The sequence below is a fragment of the Cebus imitator genome, unplaced genomic scaffold (genome assembly GCF_001604975.1).
Source record: "Cebus imitator isolate Cc_AM_T3 unplaced genomic scaffold, Cebus_imitator-1.0 Scaffold49, whole genome shotgun sequence".
Lineage (NCBI taxonomy): Eukaryota > Metazoa > Chordata > Mammalia > Primates > Cebidae > Cebus > Cebus imitator.
Window position 1 is genome coordinate 8,631,235 of NW_016107364.1, and position 12,574 is coordinate 8,643,808.

The 12,574-nt window shown below is 48.5% G+C and overlaps 1 protein-coding gene across 5 annotated transcripts in view; it reads right to left on the reverse strand.

Annotated features, from left to right (window-relative positions):
- LOC108303572 (myelin basic protein) overlaps positions 1-11,088 on the reverse strand; it is a 144,564-nt gene extending 133,476 nt beyond the window's left edge. For all 5 annotated transcript variants that reach the window (XR_001824903.2, XM_017527496.2, XM_017527499.2 and 2 more), the window contains exon 1: positions 10,910-11,088. The gene's annotated coding sequence lies outside the window, so the exon portion shown is untranslated. The remainder of the gene's footprint in view (positions 1-10,909) is intronic.
- Between the last annotated feature and the right edge of the window lie 1,486 nt (positions 11,089-12,574).

Consider the following 12,574-nt stretch of genomic DNA (forward strand, 5'->3'; position numbering starts at 1 on the left):
CACTGGAGAGCCTGTGTGTCCACTTGGATGAGCTGTGTAGACCTAGAACTACTAGGGCATTCACTGTCTCCTTCCTTCACTTACAGCAGCGATCCTGAGTTAACTGGGAACTCATTACAATACATATTCCTGGGCCCATCCCCAAGACGGCAGGGTGGTATGCCAGGGTGGGCCTAGGACTCTGCATTTAATTTGAATTCTCAGCGCAATGTGGGTAGGTGGTTGCAGACCACAGGCGCCAGCGTGTCCCCTCCCCAGGTGGGCAGGCAATGTGGCCACGGCAGATGCTTGTCTTGGGAGTTGTGTGTTCAGCCACCAAACCAATCTTTCCCTGCTAGGACTCCAAATGGATCCAGGTACTTTTGTTTTGTTTTCTGTGTGTGTTGACCTCTGAAACGTTAGGTTTCTTGATCAGACTCCAGGTGAAAAGCAGATCTGAGTGGAGCATTTCTCCGTCTCTCTGGGTTGGTGGTTAGCGGAAGCGCACTTGCACGGTGTCTGCTGGTGTAGCCGCCCTGAGCTCCACCCCTTCCCTGGACGGGGCATTTTGCTCCTGCCTGCAGGGCAGCACGGGCACACCTTCCTACCTAGAAGGAGCGGATGCCCCCAAAGGGGGCCACACCAACAATCCCCTGAGCCCCCGAGAAACCTCCCCCTCTCCAGCCTCCTGCCTACCCCTCATCTCTGCCTCCTGGTTCTTTCTTTCCATATTCTCTCTCCTCGTTTCTTGCCTTTTCATATACTTTGTATGTGGTCTCTAATGCAAAATTAAACAGGTAATTTGGTTAATCACGTACTGTGAATAAAACTTCATTTTCCTTCTTGATCTTTGGAAAATTGGTGAGCTGAATGCCAATTCCTTTACTCTTAAAGAAAGTGAACTGATGTAAGCAGAAATTGCTAGAATAACTCTTCTGGCCGCATCCTCCCACTCCCCGCCATGCTGGTGTCCTTTCTTGGGGCTCGGTAACTGCTGTGATCGCTGCCTGCACCATCCTCCCCAGCAGTATCCCTGGAAGTGAGGGTTGGACACTGGACACCTGGGGCCACACTGGCCTGGGTGCCTGCCTCAGATGAGTTCAGAGGGAACGGGAGAGGAAAGGAGCAAAGGCTCCCTCGGGCCAGTGGGGGAGAGCCCACCCACAGGAGATAGGAGATAGGGCTTTGGGGACTTCCTGAGACTGCTGAGTGGGCGGCCGAGCTGCACCTGCAGAGTCTCCGAGCCAGGTAGCCTGGAGAGTGACAGGAAGTGGGGCCCTGGCTTGCTGGCCTCTGAATCATGCTAGACTGCACTTAGAGGCCCAGCTCATTACAAATCCTGGCAGCCAAGAAGGAAAAAGAGTCCATAACAACTTTGTTCCTTAAATCTTTTCAGATTTAGCTAGATTCTCATGTTTTTTTTTAAAGGCATTGGCTCAAGAGTGAGTTTACAAACATCCAGTTAATCCCCAGGCTTGTGCTGAATCCAGTCCACTCCTCTGAGGTCCTAGCTCCTGCCCATTTCTGCACACTTCTCTTTTCAGATCAATCTCTTCATCCCCGCTTTCTGCATTTATACTACTTGAACAAGAGACTAACGAGGGGGACAGAGACCGTCTCTTCTGCTTCCTTCTTCCTCTCCTCCTTCCTTGCCACTGTCGTGCTCTTACCAAATTTCAGTAATTTTGCCTCTGCACCTACTTTCAGATTCCTTTGTGAGGCCTTCTCATCTTCCTCCCTAACACTTCTCATTATCATTGGTGTCATTTCTCCCCAAACTTTACATTTATTTATTTATTTATTGCTAATAAAAATTACTAATTAGTTCAAACATATTCAAAAGCACAGATAATAGATTATAAGACAACTGGTTTATCCTTTTCATCAAAAAAGTAACACATTCTCTTATTTGTATAAAATATCAAAATAAACAGAGAGCCAAATCATGAGTGAACTCCTACTCACAATTGCTACAAAGAGAATAAAATACCTAGGAATACAACCAAGGATGTGAAGGGCCTCTTCAAGGAGAACTACAAACCACTGCTCAAGGAAATAAGAGAGGACACAAACAGATGGAAAAACATTCCATGCTCATGGTTAGGAAGAACCAATATTGTAAAAATGGCCATACTGCCCAGGGTAATTTATAGATTCAATACTATCCGCATCAAGCTACCACTGACCTTCTTCACAGAATTGGGAAAAAACCACCTTAAACTTCATATGGAACCAAAGGAGAGCCCGCATAGCCAAGCAAAAACAAAAACAAAAACAAAGCTGGAGGCATCACGCTACCGGACTTCAAACTATATTGCAAGGCTGCTGTAATCAAAACAGCATGGTACTGGCACCAAAACAGAGATATAGTCCAATGGAACAGAACAGAGGCCTCAGAAAGAACGCCACACATCTACAACCAACTGATCTTTCACAAACCTGACAAAAACAAGCAATGGGGAAAGGATTCCCTATTTAATAAATGGTGTTGGGAAAACTGGCTAGTTGTGTGCAGAAAGCAGAAACTGGACCCCTTCCTGACACCTTACACTAAAATTAACTCCAGATGGATTAAAGACTTAAACATAAGAGCTAACATCATAAAAACCCTAGAAGAAAACCTAGACAAAGCCATTCAGGACATAGGCGTAGGCAAGGACTTCATGACTAAAACACCAAAAGCATTGGCAACAAAAGCCAAAAAAGACAAATGGGACCTAATCAAACTCCACGGCTTCTGTACAGCAAAAGAAACAGTCATCAGACTGAATCGGCAACGAACAGAATGGGAAAAAATTTTCACGATCTACCCATCTGACAAAGGGTTAATATCCAGACTCTACAAAGAACTGAAACAGATTTACAAGAAAAAAACAACCCCATCAAAAAGTGGGCTAAGGATATGAGCAGACACTTTTCAAAAGAAGACATTTATACAGTCAACAAATATATGAAATAAAAAGCTCATCATCATCGGTCAGTAGAGAAATGCAAATCAAAACCACATTGAGATACCGTCTCATGCCAGTTAGAATGGTGATCATTAAAAAATCTGGAGACAACAGATGCTGGAGAGGATGTGGAGAAACAGGAATGCTTCTACACTGTTGGTGGGAGTGTAAATTAATTCAACCATTGTGGAAGACAGTGTGGCAATTCCTCAAGGATCTAGAAATAGAAATACCACTTGATCCAACAATCCCATTACTAGGTATATACCCAAAATATTATAAACCATTCTATTATAAAGACATATGCACACATATGTTTACTGCAGCACCGTTCACAACAAAGACTTGGAACCAACCCAAATGCCCATCAATGATAGACTGGATAAACGAAATGTGTCACATACACATCATGGAATACTATGCAGCCATAAAAAGGGATGAGTTCATGTCCTTTGCAGGGACATGGATGAAACTGGAAACCATCATTTTGAGCAAATGGATACAAGAACAGAAAACTAAATACCACATGTTCTCACTTATAAGTGGGTGTTGAACAACAAGAACATGCAGACATAGGGAGGAAAACATCACACTGGGGCCTGGGGGGTGGGGGCTAGGGGAGAAATGGCAGGGGGTGAGGAGATTGGGGAGGGACAGCATTAGGAGAAATACCTAACGTAGATGATGGGGCAACGGATGCAACAAACCACCGCCATGGCACATGTATACCTATGTAACGAACCTGCACAATCTGCACATGTACCCCAGAACTTAAAGTATAATAAATAAATAAAGGAAATGAAACCATATAGAGACAGCCAATACCCTCCCCTCCCTGAGGTTAGAAGATAACATTACCCGGCATGACTTTCACATATTCTGAAAATTTTAAATAAATAGAATAATATTATAATATGTATTCATTTGCAGTGTGCTGCTTTCCATTCAGCACTGTTATTTAGAATTTTGTCCATGTAGATACACAAAGTTGGGGTAGTTTATTTTTGTGAATAAATCATAGTATAAATCTATAGCCCTACTCATGGGGGATTAGTGTGTTTCCCTCTTTTTTTGGTATCAAAACCTTTACCCAACAAAATATGTACACCTAGTTTAGTAGTGCTAAGAGGGAATTTGTGGCCTGAAAGACTTATATTAGAAAACAGGAAAAGTCTCAATAATCAAGTTCTAATTCAAGAAACAAACAAACAAGCTAAATTTATACAAAGAAAGTGGAAAAAAGGAAATACTCAAGAAAAAAATCCCTAGGTCCATGTGGTTTCACTGGAAATTTCTACTAAAACAGCTAAGGAGAAATTTAGGGCAATTTCACACACTCTCTTCCAAAAGTTAGAACAAGTAGGAACACTTTCTAACTCATTTTATGAGGCCAGTTATCCTGATACTGAAACTAGCAAAGATGATACAAAGAATGAGAACCACAGATCAATCAACATCTCACGAACACTTAGAGGCAAAAGTCCTCAACAAAACATTAGTAAAGTGAATCTAGCAACATATAAAAAAATTATATACATGGCCAAGTGGAATATATACCAGATGCTCAACGGTGGGTCAGCATTAGAAACTCAATCAATACCGTCCATCATACCATGAAGTCAAAGAAGAAAAATCTCATGAATATATAAATTGTCCCAGAAAAAAATATTTGACAAAATACAACACATATTCATGAATAGACATAGACTACCTCAACTTGACAAAGAACATCTTTAAAACCCTATAGCTACATCGTATTTAGTGGTAAAAAATGCTTTATCATTTAGATCAGAAATAAGGCAAGTTTTTGCAAATCTTATTAAATATAGCACTGGAAATTCTAACCAGTACAATAAGAAAAATAAAAAGGATATAAATTGGAAAGAAGAAATAAAACTATCCAATTTGCAGATAACATGATGATCTGCATAGACAATTCCAGGAAATCTACCAAAAAAAAAAAAAAAAAAAAGTCCTCGTAGATCTAATAAGCCACTTCAGTAAGGTTTCAGAATACATATTGACACATAAAAATTACTCACAGTTCTATATACTCCACAATAAATGTGGAAGCTGAAGTTAAAAACACAATGACATTTAGAAATGCCCCAAAGGAAAAAAACACTTATGTAGACTGTAAAAAAAAATTACAGATTCAGAATATGTACACTGAAAATCATAAAACACTGATGAAAGAAATTAAAGAAGACCTAAATAACCAGAGAGAGAGAACCTGTCATCACGGACTGGAAGACTCAACACAGTAAAACTGTTAATTCTCCCCAAACTCACCTCTAGGTTTAAAGAAATTCCTATCAAAAGCCCAGCAAGGTTTTTGTAACCATAAACAAGCTATTATTCTGAAACTCATATGGAAAGGCCCAGAACCTACAACAGATAACATATTTTTCATAAAGAAGAATACAGTGAGAGGAGGTCACCGCACCTGATTAAAGTTTACTATGCAACTACGGTAATCAAGACAGCCTGCTGCTGGCAGAGGGACAGGCATGTAGATTAATGGAACAGAATACAGAACCCAGAAATAGACCCACAGCAACAAGTGGAAGCCATTTTTAATGAAGGTGCAAAAGCAATTTAATGGAAGAAGGATCATCTTTTCAACAGTCACAGAGCAATTGGACATTCATTGGCAAAACCCAAACCGAACCAAATAACCCTCAACCTAAGCCTCACAGCTCATACAAAAATTAACTCAAAATGGAAAATAGACTTAAGTGTAAAATGGGAAACTATAAAATTTGTAGGGAAAAAAGGAGAAAATCTTCAGGACCTCAGGCTAGGTGAAGACTTAGACTTCATGCCAAAAATCAAAATGCAAAAAAGGTAAAATTAATAAACTTGAATTCATCAAAATATAAAACTTTCTGCAAAAGACTTTGTGAAGAAGATGAAAGAACAAGATAAACTGGTAGGAAATAATCACAGCGTGATAGGGACAGTATTTAGAAAATATAAAGAACGATGAAAACTCAATTGTTAAAACCAAACAATCCAATTAAAACATGGGCAAAAGACATGAACAGACTTTTCACTGAGGAGGATACACAGATGGTCGTAAGTACATAAAAAAGTCTTGATGACATTACCCATCAGGGCAATGCAAATTAAACCATCAGGAAATATCACTACACACGTATTAGAACAGCTAAAATAATAAAAACAAAAATAGTGGCAATACGAAATGCTGCGCAGGCTGGGAAGGTCCTGGATCACTCACACACCACTGGTGAAAACGCAAAACGGTGCAGCCATTCTGGAAAAGAGTTAGCAGTTTCTTATAAAATTAGACATGTGCTAACCATATGACTCAGCAATTGCAGTCCTGGGCACGTATCCCAGAGAAATGAAAACTGTGTTCACACAAAAACCTGTACATGAATGTTCACAGCAGCCCTATTTGCAATAACCAAAAACTGGAAATAATCCAAGTGCCCTTCCTGGGTGAACGGTTGAACACATGGTGGTGCATCCAGACCAGGGAACACCACTGAGCAATTAAAAAGAAACACCTAGGGACACGCTCACCAACCTGGATGCATCTCAGGGGGATTGCCTTTAGTGGAAAAAGTCTGTCTCAAAAGGCTGCATAGTGTAGGAATCCATTTACAGAGCATTGTTAAAATGACACAATTATAGAAAAGGGGAAGCGTCCTGTGGTTGCGAGGCTCAGGGAGGGGAAGGAGGAAGTGGGCGTGGCTGTAAGGGGAGCATCAAGGATCCTGTGATGAAACTGTCCTGTCCCCTGATGTGTTGGTGCTCACACGGTTATACATGGGTGCTAAAATTACACACAACTAAGTGCACAGGCATGCGCACGCGCACACACACACACACACTATAAAGTGAGTACATGTCAACTGGTGGACTCTGAAATGTCAACAAAGTTAACGGGTTGTATCAGTGTTAATTTTCTGGCTGTGGCATTGTACTATGGTTTCGTAAGACGTTATTGTTGGGGAAACCGGTGAAGGGAATTGCATGCGAATCTGTAATTATCTCAAAACAAGTTAAAAAATTGCTTCAGCGAATATCCATTGTGTGTGTCTTATGCACACGGACCCTGTTTTCCCAAGAAGTGAAATTGTTAGATCTTAGGATATACCCATCTTCAGTTTTTCTAGATTATTCTGTAACATCTTTGTTCCTTATAGTCCACTCAAACTCATGTGAGGTCTAATTTTTCTACTCTTTCTCTAATATTTGGTATAGTCACAATTGAAATTTTTTTTCCAGTACAACAAATGTAAAACAAAACAAAACAAAACAAAACTTTGCCATTTTAATTTTGAATTCCCTGACTCCCAGAGGGTTAAAGTTCTTTTCGTATTTTATCTGTCCATCCGGGTTTTCTCTTCAGGCCCACATTCTGATCTTGAATGGCTTGTTTCAAATTACTGAATTTTAGAACTTTTCATGTGTTCCAGATCCTAGCCTCACATAGGTCTGCTTTTCCTCACCTTTTGACATCCACCTGTTTTTCACAATGGCGACTCAGACCAATGCAGTGCTGTTCACAGAGCCCAGAACAAAAGAACATTCAGGATGACACTTCTGTGCTCTAATGGCCATTGAGTCTGAGACATTGCCAGCAGTGTTGGAACACGCACTCACAGTTGTCGCTGGCGCTGCGGAAGCTGTTGCTGTGGAAGGCAGCTTCAGCACCCACTGGAGAGATCAGCTGCCCTTCGGGTTGGCCTGTCCTACGAACGTCCCACAAACCTGGCCAGCCTACCTCTGCATACACAATTCCTTCAGGAGTCTAATATGTTTCTCCATCGCCTTCTGTTTCTCTGGAGGAAGCCTGCTCACTACAGGTTTTGACAGATGTAAAATCTCTGGGGACTATTCTGGTGGCTCACCTGGCATCAGGGCCTGTGGCGTGAGCACTCTTCCCTTACAGAGCTCCGGAGCTTCCTTCAGGGGCTCCAATGGGCCAACCAAGTGTCTTCCTGCTTAGTGGCCATTTATTTAAAATTATCCCAAGAGTAATTAGAGGCTGGCGCGGTGGCTCACGCCTGTAACCCCAGCACTCTGGGAGGTCAAGGTGGGCAGATCACTTGAGGTCAGGAGTTTGAGACAAGCCTGGCCAACATGGTGAGACTCTGTCTCTACTAAACAAACAGACAACAAAAAATACAAAAATTAGCCAGGTGTGGTGGTGCACACCTGTCCCAGCTCCTCAGGAGGCTGAGGCAGGAAAATCACCTGGACCTGGGAGGTGGAGGTTGCAGTGAGCTGAGACTGCACCACCGCACTCCAGCCTGGGCGACAGAGCAAGACTCTGTAAAAAAAAAAAAAAAAAATGATTAGTAATTAGAATATTTTCTTTTTTACTGGCAACTAAGAAAGCTAAGGAGAGGATGATGAACAAAGACGGATGACAGGTGCCTTTTGGTCAAATCATTCTTGAAAGGAAACATCTCTGGGTGCATGCCACTCATCACTAGGGCTGGAAGTTTAAAAGGGGGAATGAGGAGCACCTTTGCAAGGCATCCTGTTCACCACAGCGGGGCAGAGCAGCAGTGAGGCGCCGGGGCAGACTCCCTGGACAGAATCCTGCCTCTTCCTGGGTGCCCTTAGAGTAACTTAACCTCTCTGGGCCTTGTTTCTTCATCAGTCAAAATGAAGATATGAAAAGCATGGCAACCTCTAATGAGGGCATTTAGGGCCATCACAACTGTTAACTGAGGTGACAGCCCTCAGAAGAGAGCCTGGCAATGTGCAAGTGCTCGATAAACAAACACTCCCTGGGACAGAAAGGGCACAGAGGCAGCTGCTAATCTTAAGCATGTCATTTTTTTTTTTTTTTTGAGACAGAGTTTTGCTCTTGTTTGCACAGGCTGGAGTGCAATGTCATGGTATCGGCTCACTGCAGCCTCCACATCCCAAGTTCGAGAGATTCTCCTGCCTCAGCCTCCCAAGTAGCTGGGATTAAGGCACCTGCCACCACGCCCAGATAATTTTTGTATTTTTAGTACAGCACGTCATATTTTTAAAGAACTTGGGGGTAAAATTCAAACAAAATAACTTACAATTAACATTTACAAGTTCAGGCAGAAACAGAAACATCACAAGAAAGGCTGCTCTCTTTTTCCCCCAGCGTTTGGTGGCTACCTGTCATCAGTGCCCGCAGCCGGGACCGGGACTGACCACACTCAAAGCGGATGTTTCAAATCATGCTGGAGCCATGAGATACCAGATCTAAATCAAGTGACGCATGTCACACTTCCTTATCTCTGGGCAGAACTGTGATACTTCTGGAGAGTTTTCAAAGATTAGAACAGAATGGCTTTGTTTAACCCGGAGTTAACAGAGGTGGTTGTTTCAGAACAGTTAACTCCCTGAGAGTTATTCCAGCGTTTACAACCATTTTTAACTGGATTCTTTTCCCTCAGGTTTCTGTTTATCCCACTTGAAAAAAAAAAAAAAAAATCCTCTGGCGCAGTGCCCTTTGCCTTGGCTGGTGGGAGCATCCCCTCCCTGGCTGCCGGCCTGGTTTCAGGTCATGGCCTTCCTTCCTCTACTGAAGGGCAGCTGGGTTCCAGGCTCTCGGCCGTATCCACAGCCCGGGATCCCAACCGCTAAGGAGGCGCCCATCGCTGGAGGTGGCCGCCAGGGAGCTCAGTGCAGGACCCTGCTCCATCGGTGTGGTCCCTGACTTGAGCGTGACGGTCCTTAACTCGTCCCCAGGAGCTTCGCCAGATAAAGTGTCTAAAACACACACCGGCTGTTCCCTGACCTTTCCTTCCTCTGCAAAGCTCTCTTTCCAGGCGGGACGTTCTGTGGTCAAGATGAGGCAGAGACCTCCCTGGAACGAAGTCCACGCCCTCCCAAAGCCGGGCGAGCCACGCGCCCCTCACCCACCCGCAGAGAAGCCGAGCACTTGTTGACTCTCACGTTGTTGCAATCGGAAAACGGAACAAGGAACCAGAACGCGCCTGTTTCCAGGCAGAGTCGCACGGAGATCCCTAAAGACACTCGAACCCCTTCCCGAGCGCCACTCCACCTCCCGAAACAGGGGGTTCAGGTGGACGCGAAAGGGCACAGACGCTGCCCCGGGCGCCCGGGAAGACCTAGGGTGGCGGCAAATGACCGCGCGCGGGTCACACACGCCAGCCTCGGGGACACCCCGCAGCCCACGACCCCAGAACAGACTGTCCCGCCCGGGAGGAGCAGCCGGGGAGACTCGGGCCCCGGGGGCCCGGCGCTCAGCGTCGCGAGGGAGGGCGGGCAGCTGCGGGCGCGCACGTGGGCCCAGGTGGGCGCAGCGACTGGCCGGCCGAGGAGCCCGAGACAGGCCCTGAGAAGGCGGAAGCCCGGACCCAGGCTCTCGCCGCCCTCGGAGTTCAGAGGAAAACTGCACTTCACCTCGGGGGGAGCGGCAGGGGAGCAAACGCGCGCGGGGCCCTCGGGACGTGATTGGCAGGCCCGGGGAGGACCCCCCCCAGCGCGCCCTCGCCGCCGGCACCCTCTTCTGACCCGTCCTGACTGGCCGCTTCTGTCCCCCGTCCCTCCCACCCTAGACTCCTCCCCTCAGTCCCGGGGCCCAAGGCCGAGCGGTTTCTGTGACCCCGGGACGCCGGGCCTGGCTGGAGACCACCCTGGACACCTGTCAGAGGCCAGCCCCGGCGCAGTAAACCCGAGTCTACGCCTGCGCCCACCCCCTCGCAGTAGAGATCGGGGACGGTGACAGGGCCGTGGGTTCGGGTCAGGGGCCCCCGGCTGCCACCTGCCCGGCCACCTGCGCTGCTGCCCAGGTTCCCCCTGCGCGTTCTCGGCCGAGAAAGGGACTCGGAGTCCGGGCGCCGGGACAGCTCCTGTTCCCGACCCTCAGTCCACGGCTCCCGCGGGGCTCAGCCCCGGGGTCCCGCCCAGGTCTCCGCAGTCCCGGCTTGGAGGGGCGCGGAGACAAAGGCGCCAGAGCCGCCCCCCACCCGCCCCCGAGGGTCACTCACCGGCGCTGCGCTCGCTGCTCCGAGGCCGAGGGGTGCCACGGGGTCCCAGGCCCAGGCGGGCAGTTCCCGGCTTCAAGCGCCGGCTCGCGGGGGCCCGGGGCAGCCTGCACCGCCTTCCGGGGTCGGGAGCCCGAGGCCGCCGGGGTGGGAGGCTGCTTCTCGCGGGCGCGCGGCGGCAGAGACTGAAGGCGGCTCCGAGGGACGGGCGCGCACCCCGCTCGCAGCCCCGCCTCCTCGGGCTTCCTGCGCGCCAGGTAAACACAGGCCCAGCCCGCCGGGCCCGCCCCACCTGACGCAGCCGCCCCGGGAGCTCCGAGGACCCCCGGGCCCGCTTTGCCCACGCGGAGTTCCGGGGGCGCACGGGATCCACGCGCAGGGTCGGGCCTTGGAGAAGGGGCTGCCTGGAGCCTCGCCCGAGACCCTTCCCCCGTGGCTCGGCCTCCGAACTCACCCCCAACCCGATCTCGACCTCGGGGGAGGCGAGCGAGGCCGCATCTCCCCGTGTCCTCACGGGCTGTAAACCCCAGAAGCTGCTGAAGGACTTGGCGCGGCCCCGAGCCTGCCGGAGGAGGGTCAGCCCGCCCTGGAGGCGGGAGGAGCGGGCAGGTCCTCCCAGGCGCGGCCTCCCTCCCCTGCAACCCCGCCCAGGTCCGCGTGCGGCCGGCAGGTGCTCCGCTGGGCGCTGGGAGCGCACCTTCGCCTGCAGAAGGGGCGCAGGAAGTCCGCGCGGAAAAGAGAGCCAAACGCGCCAGGTGCGAGGAAGCCGCCTGATCCCGCGGAACGGAGGCGTCATGGTCTTCGTCACTCTCCTGTTAAACAGAAAAAGCCTGCTGTTGGGCCGTGACTCACCTGCACACAGATTTAGTGGTCAGAGAGATCTTTCCCTGGATTCTCGGTCTCCTGATGGTGGAAGAGGAGGAGGTGGGGGAGTCCCCGAATGAGCCCCCGCGTTCCTCCTGACCTGCACCCCCAGTCAGGGATATGGACCCGGGCCTTCCGGAGGCAGCCTGGGACCCACGCAGTTTGTCAGGAGGTGAGGGAGAGGGCTGAGCGCTGCCCTGGCCCGCGCTGGGAGGCGGCTTCAGCGTGGGGTCGGGGTTGCGGCCTAAAACCATCCCCAGAAGACGTGGAAGATTAGCAGCTGTGTTCAAATGCTGGTAAATGAAGAGAAATATTTAGACGATGACACAAAAGTATCATCGTCTGGGCCTTTCCTCAGGAGAGATTTTCAAGTGGAGAGGGCAGGAGGGTTCTGGGAATTTGAGGCCGAAGGTGAGAAGGGGCGGGGAAAAGGGTGCCAGAGATAAAGTGTGCTTCTCCGATTTTTCTGCCCCACAACGTCACTTTAAGTCAAGGATGAGCGAGTGGGTGTGGGAGGCTGGACAGCTGCCCTAGGAGCACGGGTGGTGACAGTGAACGCAGGTGCACCCCGGTCCCAGCTCAAGTCACTAAAGCCCAGGCCGGGAAGCTGGAACACTGGGTCCTATTTTGGATACCTGTTTTAACATCAGAAACAGCTTTTCTTCCCCAAAATATCCCTTGGCATTATCTCCGTGACTCCACAGGGCGGGCCACCTTCCTGCCAGCAGATGTCCCTGCAGCCGGGCTCTGGGCTCCGGAGCGTCCCTCAGACCACAGTGACAGCAGCAGCAGGCGGCTTTCTGT